The sequence below is a fragment of the Caretta caretta genome, chromosome 3, assembly GCF_965140235.1.
Source record: "Caretta caretta isolate rCarCar2 chromosome 3, rCarCar1.hap1, whole genome shotgun sequence".
NCBI classification, from domain to species: domain Eukaryota; kingdom Metazoa; phylum Chordata; order Testudines; family Cheloniidae; genus Caretta; species Caretta caretta.
In genome coordinates, this window is record NC_134208.1 from 102,280,752 (window position 1) to 102,299,229 (window position 18,478).

Below are 18,478 nucleotides of genomic sequence, written 5' to 3' on the forward strand. Positions count from 1 at the left end.
AGTCTGCCTGCTGCCCATGCTCTGGTGGTTTACATTAATAGTAAAACAAATTTTACTAACAATACAAGATACACTTGAACTCACTTAAAATCCAAGAGATAGAGTTACAAGCTAATAAAAGTGAAAACAGGCATCTAAAAAAGTCTAAAACCTAATCTAACAAGATACAGACTTTTTTCAAGATAGTTTCTCTCACCAGTCATTCTTCTTCTGAGCCATAGCTGAGTTTACCTCAATCAGGACCTTCTACTAAAGTACAAAGGTGCTAGCTTCCCTTGTCTTCCCAGGTGAAAGAGTTTTGCTTAAGCAAGTTTCTCATCTACAGTCAGTTCCAGAGACTTCAATCCCCCTGCCTTTGGTTGAAGTACTTATCTTTCTCATCTTGCAAGAGCTCAGGCCTCTTGTGCCTGTCTTGTGATGGATTTCAAAGATGTCTGTGTCCTTGCTTATGTCTTCCAAAGTTCAAGAGGCAAGATGACCTGAGGATGTTTTTCCCTTCCTGTGGGCTTCCCATCACCCTGTATGATTTTTATGTAAATATGGCTTCCATTGTTTCTGGTTACACCATGCTCCATCATGCAGACAGGTAAATAGCTGCCTTCTCTCCTGTCTGGGAGGGAAACTGTTTCTCCATGTTTGACCACAGACTTTAATACAGAATATAATTAAGTACCCATATTTCCTTATAGTGTTAACACACACATTTCACAGATATTAATCACCAGTGTGCCATTAGCTTTCAGAAAAGTTCTCTCTATACACTTTTATAATACAGTAATGTTGTATACAATCAGTTGATTCAATTGCTTATCACTTGTTGTTCAGCCCCCCGTCTTTATACTGCAGCGGGTATTATAGGCAGGGGAAGGCTCAGCCTACCCAAACTCCCTGCATGGCCCTGCCCACACTCCTCCCCCAGACCTCCTCCTGCTTCCCGCCATGCTCTGCTGCAGCTCTTCCTTCCCCTGTGACCAGGGCCCCAGGGCAGTGGCATGCCCACTTTTGGGAGAGCTCCAACACCCTTGCCCTGGGCTGGGGCTAGTAGGAGCTGGCCTGCAGCCAGGGGCTCTGGGTGGCTGGAGCTGTGCTCATGCTGCCTGCCCACCCAGCATGCTGAGGGCCATGATCAGCCACAGACTTCAACACACCTCTCTGCCCGCCCGCCGCTCTGGGGTTCGGGGCCACGCTGCCTGCCTGGTGCTCCAGGGCTGGGGGAGGGGCCTCTGGGCTCCGGTGGGGGAAGGGGCGGCGCCCCAGACAGAAGGGGCAGGCTGGCAGGGGCTAGCCTCCCCAAGCCCACGGTTCACCCACGCCCATACCAGTAAGCCTTCGAAATGAATTCTTCTGAAAAGTAAAACCCAGACCAAGCTTCTCTCTTCTTCTGGGTATACATGCTGTCTTCTCCGCAACTTCTTATTGTGAGATTTACCTCCATCCCTTGTTAGCTTGATGGGTTTGTTTAATGCTTATATGTAAATTGAGGTAAACACATTTTGTTTAGGATAAACCTGTTTAACAAGTTCCCCTGCCATACCTAGTTACACACTCTTCAGGCACAAATAACTCTTAATACCCATCACATACATACAACACAAAAATATTATTATCACTGAGTTATTAGTTTTCAAATGATACTTCACAAGGCATATCTTTTGTCAAGCTTCCTTCCCTACTCTGAACTCTAGGGTACAGATGTGGGGACCTGCATGAAAGACCCCCCTCACCAATTTGTACAGGTGAACACAGACCCAAACCCTCAGATCTTAAGAACAATGAAAAAGCAATCAGGTTCTTAAAAGAAGAATTTTAATTAAAGCAAAAGTAAAACAAACACCTCTGTAAAATCAGGATGGTAAATACCTTACAGGGTAATCAGATTCAAAACATAGAGAATCCCTCTAGGCAAAACCTTAAGTTACAAAAAGACACAAAAACAGGAATGTACATTCCATTCAGCACAGCTATTTTACCAGCCATTAAACAAAAGAACATCTAACGCATTTCTAGCTAGATTGCTTACTAACTTTTTACAGGAGTTCTGAAGAGCATTCCTGACCTGGTCCTGGCAAAAGTATCACACAGACAGACCCTTTGTTCCCTTCCGCCTCCAGCTTTGAAAGAATCTTGTCTCCTCATTGGTCATTTTGGTCAGGTGCCAGCGAGGTTATCTTAGCTTCTTAACCCTTTATAGGTGAAAGGCTTTTGCCTCTGGCCAGGAGGGATTTTATAGTTCTGTATTCAGAAAGGTGGTTACCTTTCCCTTTATATTTATGACATCTTGTACAAAGACTACTACAATAGTGTGTAGGGTGTGAATAAAGGAATGCTTAGCATCACCCATACTTCAGAAGCAATACACAGCACACACTGCACTGAGAAGAGGAGGACTGTTTTGCAGTTAAGGCACTGGAGTGGGACTCAGGGATTTTGGTTCAATTCCTTGCTCTCCCACAGAAAAATGACTTGCCCAAAATCACGCAGGGTAATATCTCTTCCCTCTGATGTGGGGATTATGACAGGTATCAGACAGACAGTGCTTTTCCCAATTAAGAATGGTGGCTTAAAAGGTTGAGGAGCACATACAGTGATGAGTTGAGTCCCTTCAATTCCTCGTAAGACAAAAGGGGCTCAGCATCTTGCATAAACTGGGCCTATGAAGCGATATGTCTGAAGAAAAGGAGTACTTGTGGCACCTTAGAGACTAACAAATTTATTTGAGCATAAGCTTTTGTGAGCTACAGCTCTCTTCATTGGATGCATCAGCATTGGCCTAAGAGCTTGACACTATTTAGTTTGATTTAAAGTGAAGCAAGAAAACCTGATTAGTGCGGCATGCTAAGACCTGACTTGTCCTGGGGAAACAGAGGCTGTTGATAGTGTGGTGTCACAGAAAGAAACTGGGTTCAACAAGGCAATTTCTCAGAGGCAGAATGAATCTTGGAATCTGGAATCACAAGTCTTATTCAAGCCTTTCCTTACAGAGGTTTCTTTGTCTTGGTATAGGGGAATCTCACCCTATCTTAAACTTGACGTTTTCCCCCTCCAACTGATCCATATATCCTCCATTCTCCCTTTCTTCCTGGGATTTTTTCAAATCACTTCTGCTCCCATAGCATACAGTAACTGTATTTTCCACTGAATGCATCCGATGAGCTGTAGCTCATGAAAGCTTATACTCAAATAAATTGGTTAGTCTCCAAAGTGCCACAAGCACTCCTCTTGTTTTTGCGGATACAGACTAACACGGCTGCTACTCTGAAACCTGAGTTAAAAAGAGTTTTTCCCATTCTCTTTATTCTGGCTGCCTTTGGGGTTATGTAGGGTTGTTGTATTTTAGTGACAGCATACAGACTAAAATGTGAGTCTATCTTATGATGTTTAACCTTGGTCACATGTGCAATAGTTGAATACCTGATTAAGTACGTCTACAAAATAAAAGCAGAAATAAAAATTGCTGAAGACTACAATCTGAATGCAGGGTTTTTTTCATCTTAAACAATTGCATTTAATTATAATTAGAAAATGGATACTCATATCTTAATTTGAGAAGTAACTGAGTCAAAAAACAAACACCCCATTTAAATCACTCCAGAAAGAAGAAGTTCATATGTTCTACTTCCAGTAAAGTATAGGCCTCACTCATGTGAACACTCAGACGTATGAAGTTACACACGTGAGTACACTGACTACAACAGAACAACTAATACAAGTCAAGTTAACCATATGGTTAAGTATATGTAGGACCCTAAAAAACACAGATCATTCAACAGAACACACCCAAATCCTTTTTTTTTTATCTTGCTATTTTGATTGTGATGGGTGCATTAGAAATAGTGAGGGTACAAAGACCTGCATGTACGCTATTGGACATTTCCTGGCTTTTTCAGGACTTATTGCATGGGTACAGATCACTGTTTGAAGACTATGTTTTTTGAAAATGTAACTACATTGTCTAATTGAAGGATTTCAATTTTTTCTCTTTTTCAAAGTAATTACAGTACTCGTGGAAGGTATTGGATTGACAACTCAGAAGAATGGATCTAATTAATAGTTTATATGAATCTCTGATTTATCAGCAGTTTTGTTTAGATGTGGGCCTGAACAAAATCCCAGAATTGACCTCTACCCCTACTCGCAAAGTAAAAGTTTTAAGGAGATTAAAAATCCAGGTTCTAAAGTGAGTTTTGTTACTCAGGCCAATATCTGCTGATAAAGGGCTTGATCCCACCATATTGTAGTTAGTGGAAGTTTTTCTATCAATTTGAATGGCAGCAAGATCAAGCCAGTAGCAAGTAGAGGCTAACAGTTAATAAAGATGCAGAGCTGCTGTCCAATTAATTGGTTTTCTAATGGAATCGTGGCAATAAAGTAATGTGCACTGACTAGACAGAATATATTCACATTTCAGAATATGAAAAATAAAAGATACTAGATAATGACTGTAGTTAACACAGATTAACATTTCAGGATGTTCCTATTCTGAGAAGGCTAAAAAGCATCAATAGCCACATCCTGGGAAACCTTGTTGTGGGTGTGGAGGATCCTTTTCATACCACCTCCCAAAGAGTGTCACTGACAGGACTGGTTTAGAAGTGCCATTCTGGTTTATCAGACGTCCATCACTTAATACCTAGTTTGACAGAAGAAAGATAAACAGTACCATTAACAAAGCAGTGTGTGGACAACATTCATATGTTCACGTATTTCAGTTTAGCTTGGAAAAAGGCATGTAATGTACAACCCAATCTCTGACTCAAGCCAATTACCAAGAGCAGAAGGCCTCTAAGCATACCCAAGCTGTCATTGTTGGACACTTTTTATGTTTAGCACCGGCCTTTGTCATCTTAGGGTAAGATCCTTTGAAATGCAAGTCTGAAACAGCTCAAGGGCATCCTTTTACCTGAAATTCTCCAGGCACCAGCTGAACCCCAGTGAGCAAGACTTCTGGAAAGACGTAGCTAGTGGCAAACGTGCCGCTGAGAGAGAATGTGTCAGAGCTGGTTTCAGCAGTAGCCACTAGGTACCCACAAGTTTTCAAGTCTGTGCTTTTACACTTCAGTAGTGTGCATATCTATGGGGAAGAAACAGAGGGGATACATTTGGAGAGCTTACAGTAAACAAGAGCCAGGCTTAGACAGCAGGAAAAGCCTCTCATTGTCAAGGCATTATAAAAATATTTACTCATGTAATTAAGTCAGACCCATGGATGCTCTGATGCCTTGTAATTCAACAGAATGCTTCACCTGTGCCACCGGTGTGTGGGTGTATTTATCCACTCAACTATAGCTCTGCAGTTGACACAATTTGTGGCCTGAACAAATCACTTCAGCTCTGTCTCAGTTTCATTATCAGTGAAATGGGGATATTTGCCTGTCCTACACAGAAGGATCCATTTAGGCTTACACAATGCTGTAGAAATGGTACTACACTGGAAATAAGAACAAACTTAAAAGCTGTGTGTAAAGAGTGGATTATATCCCTGTTTCTTAGATACATTAGCTTGCAATCCCAGTAATACATAAAAAAGTCGTATCAGCATAAGGATCGCTTCAACCTGTTGCAAAATGTTCACAGCTGAAACAAGCTGTCCCACAGGATAGAGCATATCTGCTGAGTCAGCAAGCGCTGCAACAGGCTGTCCTCCTAAAGTTAGTATGCGTTTTAGGGAGGGGCTGTGTGCCTTCCCTTCCAGGTTCAGACACCAACTTCTCTGAACCCTTATAATCAAAGATAAATCCAGGCCTTTGGCTGGGAAAAGACATCACACACCTCTGATCACTTACATCAGAGACAGAACAGGAAGCATCAAGATCCTAAACTGGGTAAAGACGACCTGTGGGGTTAATAGCATCCTATTTCTCAAACATTTGTTTTAAGAAAAGCACTGTGTGATGAAGTATCTAACTATCCCTTGGGGCAGATGTGAAGAGCTCCAAATGGAAAAGGGATGTTCCAGCCCTCCGCCACCCTAACCCATCAGAAATAAAGAGAAAAGCTTTACCTGCGGATAGTATTCTCCTTCAACAACTTGAAGGCCATCAAAAGCACCCAGCACATAAACTTCATCTTCTCGCTTCTCCGCCATCCTGTAGCTCAAATGACAGCAAAGGTCCTTCTGGCAAAGCGTACGATTTCCTTCAGGCTTAGTGAGTTCAGTGAAGGTGAACTGATCAAAGTAAATGACTCCGCTGAAATCATGGTCATCTGGTGAGAATCGTTTGATGCTTGTGGCATATGAGCTCCAGTTGACAACAATAGGGTAAGTGGGAGAAAGACGAGGGTGTGAAATCAGCTCTGCAACCAGGAGGTGACCGTACTGTTTCTGTATTGTAATGAAATGCCCTGGGTCCATTTGGTGCATAGATGCCACTCCCTGTGTGTGAAAGACAAGAGGGAGCTTTTAATCAGAAAGGAATTACCCATTTCATATTATGCACTTTATCATCACACGTTAAACATGTGCAGAGTTTTATTCTGTTATTGTCAGAACTATTTTAAAATCAAAATTAAAGCTTTTACACACTATAAGCCTGGTCTAATGCTCATTGATGTCAATGGGAACAAGGCCAAATTCAAAGGTTTCACAGCAGGTAAGTGACATGTAATGGGCGATAAATCACATGCTAGTAAGTGTGACTAAACTGTTGTAAATTACAGTGATTGGGAAGGAAGGTGTAAATTACACTCTTATATTCCTTGTTGAATTTGGTCTTGTCTCTCTTATGCAGCTTTTATTTGGCAGAGTGGCCGGTAACACTGTAAAGCAAATACAACATTTTAGGAAAACATGTGCCAAGAAATCCCTTACCTTTGAACACACGTAGGTGTGGCTATCATTTTTATTTTACAATACCAAAAACATCCCACCCACCCACCGCCAAAAAACATGTCTGAGGAAAGAATGGGGCCATCTAACTTTAGCATAGCAATGACTCAAAATCAGTGGAGATGGCTGTGAAGATGCCTAAATAAAGAGCCCAAGTAGCAAAAAGTTTAGTGCTAGCTATCAGCTGGAAATGCTCCCCCACAGTAATACTAAGCTATAAATTGGAAAAGCCTCATATATGAAAAAGGAATGACAAGTCTGTTCATATTAATGTAATAGTTATGCAAGTGTTAGGCCCATCCTTAACAGATATATCATATTGTATACTATGCTATTGCTCTGTGACAATGAACATAACACAACTACAATGCATGAATCCTAGCAACTGTCTGAAAAAAAATGTCAATGAACACAAGTCTATAAAAAAAGTTTTACACTAGTTTATAAAGCAAACAGATATTGCATGAAAATCAGCCATCACAACTCAATTAAGAGTATTCATCAGTACTAAGTCTCTATCTAGTGGAGATACAAGTTTGTTACATCAGATTAACAAACAATAGTTACATGGGATTTCTGAAATCAAGGTCTGTGGTGAGACTACATTGAACTGTAAAATCGAACTTCAGCAATTATTACGTCACAAGAAATTTAAGTTCTACAGATTAACCTAAAAAAACCTTCGTTCTGAATTTAATATTTTATTTCTGCTCTATCTGTAAACATTCATTACTAAGACTCAGATCCTCCAAACATTACACGCATACATAAATTTAAGTATATGAGTAGCTCTACTGAAGTCAGTTAGACTATTCACATGCTGAACTTGAAGCAGGTGCATAAGAGTTTGCAGGATCAGGGTCTAAGATACCAAATCAGTTAACCCAAGATTGTAAATTACCTGTCATATCTAAACTGGAGTTGTGTGTATTCGCTGAAAGAAAATTCACACCCATTCCCATAGCCCATGCAGAGTGGAACTGACAAGCAGACAAAAGTGGTAGAGTATTCATCCATGCTGTCGGGAACAGCACAGTATCCACTTGTAACTTGCTCACCAGGACCGCAGCGGGATCATGGAAAAGTATGTCCGCACAAGTGAAAATGCCAAACTTTCCAAAGGATGTATTGAAGGTGACAAACTCTGGCTCCTTAGGGTAATCGAACTGAGTTTCTGTCACAAAGAGGTTGTGCTGTTTATGGGAAAGAGAGAAAGGAAATATATTAGGCCATATAAATCAGAACTCAGTGCAGTTAAATTGTTTACATAAATACAGGGAACACAGAGTCTATGTTTCTGTTAAATTCTATTTTTTTCCACATCGAAAGAGGCTGGATTACGATACAAAGGAAAGTCAGACAGGACTATACAGGATTCCCTTTTCTCTTCCGTGAATGGTATTTGCATTTATTCATTGGTAGGAAGTTTATGAAATATTGGATTTTTCATACCCCACAGAGATTGTCCCTTCATATTTATAAATGGGACCAAATGGCCTTTTGGGAGCTCAAATTAAATTTCAACAATAGCAGAAAAAGTGATACAGCAAGTTAGTGGCTAGCATTTCTAGTGTCCTTGCTTTTAAATCATGATTTTAGTTACATATAAATTTAAGTTTGGGGAACTTACTGTAGTTTCACAGTTTGTTCTCATAATTCCTTACTAGAGAGTGACATGATTTGTTGCATCTGTAGGCTGAGCATTGCACACTGAGCCAAGAGGCGAAGGAGGGTGCACACACCCGTGGCTCTTTGCACTCCTCCCCACCCAGCTTCTTCATTACCATCCTCCCATCCCCCTCCATTTCAGAGACACCCTAATGTCAGGGTTCTTTGTGTCCTCCATTCCCTCCTAGCCCCCCCGCCCCATACCAGAGGCTTTGTGTGCACCTTCATGGCTCCTTATTTCCTCCTACCACTATTCTTATTCTCATGTTTTCCTTTCTCTTTCAGGGCATTAACACTTTAAACAACCGGGAGGATGGAGAGAGCTGAGATGGGGAAGCTCTTATGCTGGACAGTATTAATGATTGCTGTCAATTGGTTCTTTGTCCTACAGACAATTACAAAAGTGGTTGCAGCTGCTGGCTCTGCTAATCAGATTTATACCCTTCAGGTTTTCCTAATTTTCACCAAAATCCATAGGGTTCTTCCCACTGATGCCTAGAACATTCCCTGTAACTTTGGAATTGATTGGATGTGGCATTCAGAAGCTATCACATTACACCCAAACAAAGAAATACCATCAAATTGAATGTACGGCCTCACAAGTTCAGCTGACTACTTAAGTCACCAGCTGCTTAAGGGTAGTCTACACCGGCAACGCTAAAGTGCTGCCACGGGGGAGAGCTCTCCCAGCGCTCTAAAAAACCCCACCTCGCTCTAAAAAACCCCTACCAGAGTGGGGAGCGCGGCTCCCAGCGCTGGTGCACTGTCTACACTGGTGCTTTACAGCGCTGAAACTTGCTGCGCTCAGGGGGATGTTTCCCCCCCCTTTCCCACGAGTGAGAAAGTTGCAGCACTGTAAAGTGCCAGTGTAGACAAGCCCTAAGAGAGTCCAAGTAGGTATTGCCTGGGGTTCACGCTAATTTTTTGGCATTAATTTTCTGCCCTTTATAAGTTTTGTGAAAGAGCAGTCAATTGTGGCTGCCCATTGAAGCAAGAACTAGATTGGACTGGAACATTTAAGGTTAATGTTTTGACAAATAGGGGTTAAAGCTTCCTCAGCTCAGATTCTGCAGCTCTGGCTGGAAAAACGAATTCCTCTGACTACAGACACTGAAAACGTGACCTTTCCTGCTTTAACATGGCATTACACTCCGATCCTCTACATACCACAAAATACATTCCACAATAGTTTTAGTTATAGAATTTGGGGGGAAAAGCTAGATATGATTAAAAGGAGTTAATTACTACACTGAACTGTGCAAAGTTGTTTATTTCTTACCTTATGGTAGCGTGCCACCAATTTCCCTTCTGAATCAAAGACAACGTAGTATTGTACTGATAGTGACCATCGCTGGGGCACTTGGGATCACTGGAATTACATGGCTTCTTGTCCCCAATATTGGCAACCACATAGATAGCATTGCTGCTTGCCATGCAGCTGAGTCTTTCCTGCACTGGTGCGGAGCAAATTTAATGGTCAGTGAGCAATTTAAAAAAAAAAAATTCTAAGACTTTGGAGCAGAAGAACGATGGATTTAAGTTAATCATTTTAATTAGAAGACTGCTGTTGTAGGGTAACCAAATGAAAGTACAGAATAGACCATTGGTGAGTCTATCAAAGTGTTCAGAATAAAATCCAGAAGTCTCCCTTTGTGCCAGTATGGGATATCCTAACTGGACAGAACAGTTGGATATTGTGCTTCCAGTCTCTCCCCACACACATCACACCTCATTTTCGTCTTAGACTAGATTCCTCTCACAAGGAATTGGGTTTGGGTTCCACTGCAAAAAACCCCACACACATGTACGTGTATTCACACAACAAATAAAAAAACATTATTATGGTTCCACAATTAGGAAATGCCAAAACTAAGTGCCAGAAATGAGGTTTGGGAAAGAGAAAAAGTGAAAGAACAACATTGCAACAAACCCTCCTTTGTCCCACCCCACAAACATCCTGGGGAGGATGTATGGGTTTTGTTTGTTTGCTTATTCTTGAAATCCAAATGTTTAACCAGTTACCAAAATATAATATAAGGACAATGTCACATCTCACTGTTCAATCTGAGTTCAGGAACAACTGCACATGTTGTGTGCCATCTTATCTTTGAGCAGGTACCACCTATCTTAATGCTGAACATTTCTTAGGCTCTGATCCTACAATAAGCTCCACATAAGCAGACCCTGGAACCTGCTTGGAGCTCGTTGCAGAAGCAAGTTTTTATTCTGTACATGCAAATCCCTTCATTCTTTTGCCCGGCCTCTATACCATGAGTGGGGAAAATGGGGTAAAAAAACCAATGTATCTTTAAAAATCAATTTAATTTAATCTATGACCACAAACACTACAATGCCCTCGTCATAACTGTATGGCTATTGAATAGCATTACTACAGGGCAGGAATTAACATTGTTTGAGTGCTTAAATTGTACATTTCCACACCTTAACAGGTTTGAATTGCTTTGAAACTCTTGAGTTTCCCTGAGTTTATAATTAGACATGGGCAAAATCACCAGGCTACAGAGTTGTCCTCTGGCCCAATGAGCATTCAAATATTTTACACAAAGTTGAACAGTTTCAACAGGAAAGGCTGATAGAGACCTACCTTAAGTAACCAATACCATCCCTGGTGAATAACCTAACCTTGGGCTACAGGTTATTGGGGGGAGGGATGTGTACCAACACCACCAGCTTTCCTTCCCCTAACCCCCAATTTTGTAAATCTAGCCCTTAAAATGCCCAGAAACAAAAACACTTCACGTAACATAAAACATTTTGGTGAACTTGAAACAGACATTTTCCACTAGTCAAAATTCAAAAAAAAAAAATTGGAGTTTTACCTGAACCAAAGGGTTGGAGTTTTTTTGTTTGTTTGTTTTTGTTTTTTTAATTATTCCAAACTGCCAGCAAACCAAACAAACAAAAATCAGTCAGTCATTCTCCCAACTCTATTTATAATGCTAGTTTCTGGGATAACTGAAATGCCTTTGTAATGTTTTTTACCCTTAAATTTTCATGTGGTTTCTATCTTAACTGAGTTTTTTGTCTAGGCGCCTGGACACATGCACACACACCATGCTACCTCATATGAGGTAAGTGAGTTTTTAAACTTATTTTAAAATTTGGGGCTGTTCCATAATAGTTTGCAGAGATTAATGTACATACAGCTTTTTTTAAATTAAATTATTGAAAGATGGTCCAAGATGTATTAAACATTTTCTCTAGGAACCCATAACTATGTTTAAGCCTTTAAACAAGGCCCACTTCAGCCTAAATCTCCAGCTCAAAAATATCTGAGTTTCTTTTGCTTGTTTCCGCTTTGGATTGCAAATTCTTTGATGCAGGGAACTATGGGTTTGGGGGATGCTGCAGCACCCCCTGTCTTGAAGTGGTTTCCATTATATACAGGATTTAGTTGGGTTCAATGGCTCACAGCACCCTCACTATACAAATTGTTGGGCAAAATCTTGGCCCCAGTAAAATCAGTGGAAATTTTTGCCATTGGACTTCAATGGAGCTAGTATTTAACTCCAAATCTCTTTACTTTTGTACAATATTGATTACCATGTCATTGCTCAAACAGTCACAACAATATTTTAAAGGTAAACACAGCTGAAACACAAAGCCAGTATTTACTGTATTATAAACATTAGAATGGCTAAACTCTGGCTTGACTTAGCCGCAAGTGATGGTGGAACATTTGCAATCCAACACGCTGGGGAAAATCACCCTTGTGTAGATGAGAAAACAAACTGACTCGTTCTTCTAGTACCACCTAGTGGCAAAACATTAACAACTATTTCTATGACTATATATTATTAATCATTAATTGTAGCCAAGCACTATTGCTGTCCTGTATTGACATTACTGTGACGGGATGTACTCATGTCCACACTCTACACGCTATTGTAACAGTCTTTGTACAAAGTATGCCTTAGGAGATATCATTTAAAAACTCATCATTTGCTGATCAATATAATATCGTGGCAAAATTCACATAGCAGCGTTATATGTGAAGTTATAAACATGAGCTGAGATCATGAGTAAAACTATGTTTTCCAGAAGAGTCTGGGAAGTGGCCAAACCAGTTCCTCACAGTGCCTCAGCTAGGTGTAAACAAGGTCAATAGGCCATTACCTGCTAAGTGGCCATTCTTCTGCAAGAAAGGGGGCAGGGGCAAAAAAAAAAAAAAAAAATCTTAACAAAGAAGCAGCATGGAGTTCCCTTCCACACAGACTGCCTGTTGCCATGCTCCCAGCTGGAAATGCATCTTATAAAAAGAAGGGGAAGACACCCCAAGGCACCCCACCTCCTTCCTCTCACTGTGTCCATTGATTAACTAAGTGAGAAGGGACAAAGGAAGCAACCATTACATAGAAGAAGGGGTCCTGGCCTAAGAAGTTTGGCCAGTAAGACTTCTGAGAACATGTGGTAAGAACAATTTTGCTTTGAATTTAACACAGTTAAATTTAACAAGTACCAGTTGTGTTTTATATTTATTTTTCTTGTATCTAATTTTTATACCTCATTACTTGTATTCACTTAAAATCTCTCGCTTGTTAGTTTATAAACTTGTTTTAGTGTTTTAATCTAATCCAGTGTGTTTAAATTGAAGTAACTGGGAAACTCAATTTGGGGTAACAAATATGTGTGCATATTATTTCTATTAAAGAAATAGACTTTTTTTATGACTTTGTCTTGTCCAGGAGGGGGTTGAGCAGCACAGGACATACATTTCTAGGGGAAAATATAGGAGAGGGAGGTATTGCAGGTGTCACCCTGGAACACAAATCAGGGTGTGGTTGGCAGGCTGCAGCACACACAGCTGGGAGTGACTTGCTGCTGCTGTTTGTGAGCGGTCCAGATTATCTGGAGGCTACATCAACAAAGCAGAGTAAAGGACACCCCAAATTAAGGGCGGGGTGACAGCTACTCATTAGTCTGGATTGTACCCTGATGTGTCCAAATTACATCACTGCCTTTTATTAGACAAACACCTCTCAGGAGTGGTCTAGATCATACTTAGTCCTGGCATGAGTGCAGGGGACTGGACTAGAAGACCTCTCGAGGTCCTTCCTTTCCTATGATTAGCTATTGATTGAGGAGATTCCTGTAATCCTACCATATTAAAATACTAAAGATGATGTGATGTGTCTTAAGATCATTGAAAAATAAATAATTTTAAAAACTGCAATTTTATGATCTCAACTAATGTTACAGTTTACAAAGGAAAAAAAAAAGGTTGACAGCTTCCGTTACTTTATAATCATTTCCCAATTCTGCTAAACAGGGCACTCGGATACAGAGATAGAAATTGCTTAAAAAAAACAAGGACTTTAAATTATTAGGGTCTGAAAGTCCTTCTTTGAAGTAATTCAAGTTGAATTTTGATTTTTGTTTGTTCGGTAGTGTTTTTCTTTACACTGTTAACATATCAGTACTAAAATGCATAAAGTTATTTGGATTATTTTCCCTTAAATGCACCCTAAACCTATTAAAATAAAGTTATTCCTTCATCTTAGAAATATTTCTTTCATATTTGCTCTTCATAAATTATTGCACTGTGACATCACAGAATATCTCTTAGGACCTGGTCACAAGGATCGCCAGTTAACACTGACTGGATTTTGACTTTTACTTAATCACCAAAAATGCGTTCAAGCACTAACAAAAGATCATTATGTCACAGCTCAATTGGGGTTCAGATAAAAACACAGATTATAGGATTTATTTTTTAAACCTTGGAGCAGGTTTCCCCCATTTCAATAGTGAACATTTCTTAGGTCCTGATCATGTCCCAGCTCCCACATAGAGCTCATTGAAAAAGCAGAGCCCTTATAACTTGCATTTCATGTTTTTCTTTCAAATAAGCATTGAACCCAACGAGTACATTAAATGAAACCGAGAAACTGTAATTAGACTAATGATGCATCCGATGAAGTGAGCTGTAGCTCACAAAAGCTTATGCTCAAATAAATTTGTTAGTCTCTAAGGTGCCACAAGTACTCCTTTTCTTTTTGCGAATACAGACTAACATGGCTACTACTCTGAAACCTGTATATTAGACTATACTTTATGGGGAAAAAACAAATCATGAAAAACTTATCAGATAGTACGTTCTTGTGATTAGGCTACTCTCGTTAGACTGACCTAACACTTGGTAAAGCAACCCACATCCTTTCATGTATTTATACCTGCTCCTGTATCTTTTACGACATAGATCTGATGATGTGGGTTCTAGTCCACGAAAGCTTATGCCCAAATAAATTTGTTAGTCTCTGAAGCGCCACAGGTTAATTTGTTAGTCTCTGAAGTGCCTCGTTTTTTTTTGCTGATACAGACTAACACAGCTACCACTGAAACCAAGCCCTTATGAATTCGCTCATCTCCACGGCTGAATGGAGATTTTTGCCTCTCCCCCACCATCCCACTCCCCCTTTTAGTAGCAAAGACAATACCTTTCAGGCTCAGTACATGGAATCCAGTTCACCTGTGGATCTGGGATGTCCTCAAGATAGGGGTAAATGGTTTCTCTTGTGAAAACCCAGCCATAAATACCATCTTCAGGAGTCACAATGATACGTGCACCCTGGCAAAACAGACTAAATTAAATAAGTCTCCACTTAAATAAATACATCTCAGTACAGAATAGCCAATGACAGTACCCGCAGGGCTGCTGCTTTGATGGCCCCTTCCACAAACATCCAAATTTTTGTTCATCAGCATCAAATCATCTTCAGGAGAAACCGGTATTTTGGTGTCCTCTGACAATATAACTGAGTGCTCGTACACAACTGCAATGTAGCTGTCCAAGGCACAGGCCTTCAGGACAGACAAAGTAAAAATTAAAAGTAGCATAAACATGCGGCTGGGAATAGACCATGTTTGAAACTTGGTACTTGCTCAAATGACTGCAAGGGCAGGCAAGGTGAGGGGGTTAAATCAGAAAACTGATGGCCTCACTTTGGAAACCTTCATTACCTATTTAATCACGGGACTCTGTTACAGGAACTCCACATTGTGCACCACAGTTACCACATCTAGAAAGTCTTACACCACGAAGAACAAAAGGCCTGCACAAGTAATGCTGTGCCATTTTAATTACCTTTTTGTTGCCATAGAACTCACTGGGCAAAAGCTGCAGAAAGACCGTACTGCTGATTTAGAAACACTGCATGTCTATGGCAGAGACGATGGTGTGAATTCAAGGCTAGCCAGCTCAGTAGAAAAACCAAGTACGGTGAAATCACAGCAGGATCCAGTTACTTACACATGCTGGGCTAAACCCTTCTGCCTTAAATCACACAAATAATTTATTTACTCCAGTAGAACTGTTTGCACGAGTAAACCAAACAGGATTTCATGGGAGGGGTAAATGCTGAACTGCCCACTATGGCATTTTAAAAAATAAAACTGATTTTAAAATTAACAGATCCAGTCCGACAACCTTGAGAATATTTTAGTAATGAGAACCAGTTAATAGCACACTCTCATTAACCTGTTCTGGTCCAGAGCCATTTTTAAAATGCCCCGGAACAGTAGGTTTCAAAGTTGGACAGACAACCAGAATTACACAAACAAGTGAGAATAACAGAGTACAAATGAACAACCCAGCCAAACTGAGCTTTAACTGGCCATTACAGGCAATAAATAGCTTTATTACTAAAACTGCCCCGACGTTCTGTTCTAAAGTGGCACAAGGGACGAAAATGATACATGTAATGCAACAGAGAGCAACATACTAGTTATGAAAAAAACAGTCCAAACTAACCTTTAACTGCTTGTTCCAGGCAATAAAAGAGTTAATTATTAATATAAAACAGAATATTCAGTTCCATAGTAGCACAGAGAACAAAAATATTGCATATAATAGAACTAAGTGAGAATAACATAATACTGCTGAAAACCCTGCACCAAACCAGCCTTTAACTACTCATTCTGGTCAATACATTGATTCTCCTATTTTTGATTAAAAATATCCAGAGCTGCATACTCCTGAAGTGAAGGGAGAATAAAAATAATGCTTAGGGATATATAATAGTCAGAACCAACTTTTAATACTATACCAACTTCTGTGCAATAAAACATTATGTGTTATTACTATTAGCCTATTTGTGTTGTTATTCTTATTGTTGGTAGCAGAAAGAGAGGAGTGGTGGTTGCCTCTTTAAAATGGTTCCAGCAGTAAAATATTGAATAAAAAGAGGTTTTTTTGTTTTTGTAGGGAACTGGTTATGTGCTATAATCTAAATTGTTTTGTGGGTCTTTTGTTTTTAATCAAAATAAATTTTTCCAGGAAGGCAGAGAATTGAACCTGGATCTCTAGAGTAGCAGCCTAGCACCTTAACCATTGGACCACCCTTCCTCTTTAATGTTCCTGTGTAGTCTAGATGAAATTAGTGGGACTACTTGGTGGACAAAATTAACATGATTAAGCTTTTGTCCTGAAGATCTTACAGTGTAAGGCCTGACCCTACCAAATGCTTGGATGGTGTATAACACCGCTCTCTAAGTCTGACTAGTAGATGTGGCTATAAATAAACTGCTAGTCCACACAAAATTCTGACGTTTCAGAAAAATATTCTTTCTAAAATGGAACAAGTAAAATTCCAAAGTTTCTTGTTCTAAAAGAAATCTCAAGATGACATTTGTGGGACAGAGACCTTAATATTGATGCAAAATATGGTATTAATAAAATTACTATAACTGTGATAGGGTGTCCATCCCACACAGGACTGGAAGGGGTTAAGGTTGACAGGTAGGCCTATTAACTCCATAGGCTGCACCTGGAGGAAGAGCAAGGGAGCAGGGAATTGATTGCAAGCAGGTTCAGCTTCTGCAGGAATAGTGGGGCTTATAAAGCCAGGAAGCTGGCAACAGACAGGGGTTGCTGCTGGGAAAGGGCAGTCACTCCCTGGGAAGAGGGTTTGGAGCTGGTACACTCAGGGCAAGGAGGAAAACCAGGAGTTGTAGGAAGCAGTCTATGAAAGAAGCAGTAAGAGCTGTGAGAGGAAAGACCAGAAATGCTTGGGTTGAGGGACCATGGACTAGAACCCAGAGTAGAGGGTGGCCCTGACTTCCTGTACCCACCCTTGAGGAACTGGCACCATCAGGGCAGTGCTGGAGAAGACTGCCTGGGACTTTTTGTGCAGAAGGACTTCAGGTAAAACCCTGGAAGGCGAGGGGAACACAGAGTGATTTGGCTGGAGAGCTGAGTCACAAAGAGGCTGCAGCACCTCCTGGGGCAAGAGAGGGGCTGCAGACAAAGAGAGAGGTGGAGAGACAGTGAGCAACCGCAGTAAGGGGTGTTGACCCAGTGAGCTATTCCTCAGAACCTCCAAGAGGAGGAGCCCTGTCTGCAGGGAGTAGAGCAAAACCATCACAGTAACTTATTTTTTAAGTTATTACAAACTTGTTTGCACCTTTACTGAGTATTAAGATATAGCTACAAAAGTGTTGTAGGCAGGATGCTCGGAAATAAAATGTACATATTTAGCTATTTATATTAAACAATGTTTAAAGTTAATCAAAGAAATTTCAAGTTTCTGCATCTATCAAGGAGACAAACCATGTTAAAGCTTGTAGGAATAAACCTAACTGTGAAAGGAATGCAGGATTGTGTTAGCAGAGCAATCAATCTAAAGGTAAAGTGGGCCTACACGTAGAGCCCTGCAAATCTAGATATCCGCTTTATAGCTGCGGACAATGTTTGTGGATTGGACGCGGATACAAATTGTGTGTCTGTGCAGGGCTCTATCTACACCAACCTCCTTCCCTCCCTCACCCTGAAGCTCCTCCCCTCCCCCCCTTTTTTTTTTCTTTTCAAAGAAAAGACCACAGTTGTGGTCAGCTGGTGCTTGAAATCCTCTTGATATACAGCAGAAATGCTGTTGGCAGGTCAATCTCTGTGACAGCTCCTGAAGTTTGGCCCTCACTCCCCTCACTCTTACCTTGCCTTCCAAGCCCCTCCATTCCTCCAGGATT

General features: G+C 40.5%; 1 pseudogene; it reads right to left on the reverse strand.

Annotated features, from left to right (window-relative positions):
* Positions 1-1,789: 1,789 nt before the first annotated feature.
* On the reverse strand, positions 1,790-18,275 carry LOC125634159 (pantetheinase-like; annotated as a pseudogene).
* Positions 18,276-18,478: the final 203 nt, after the last annotated feature.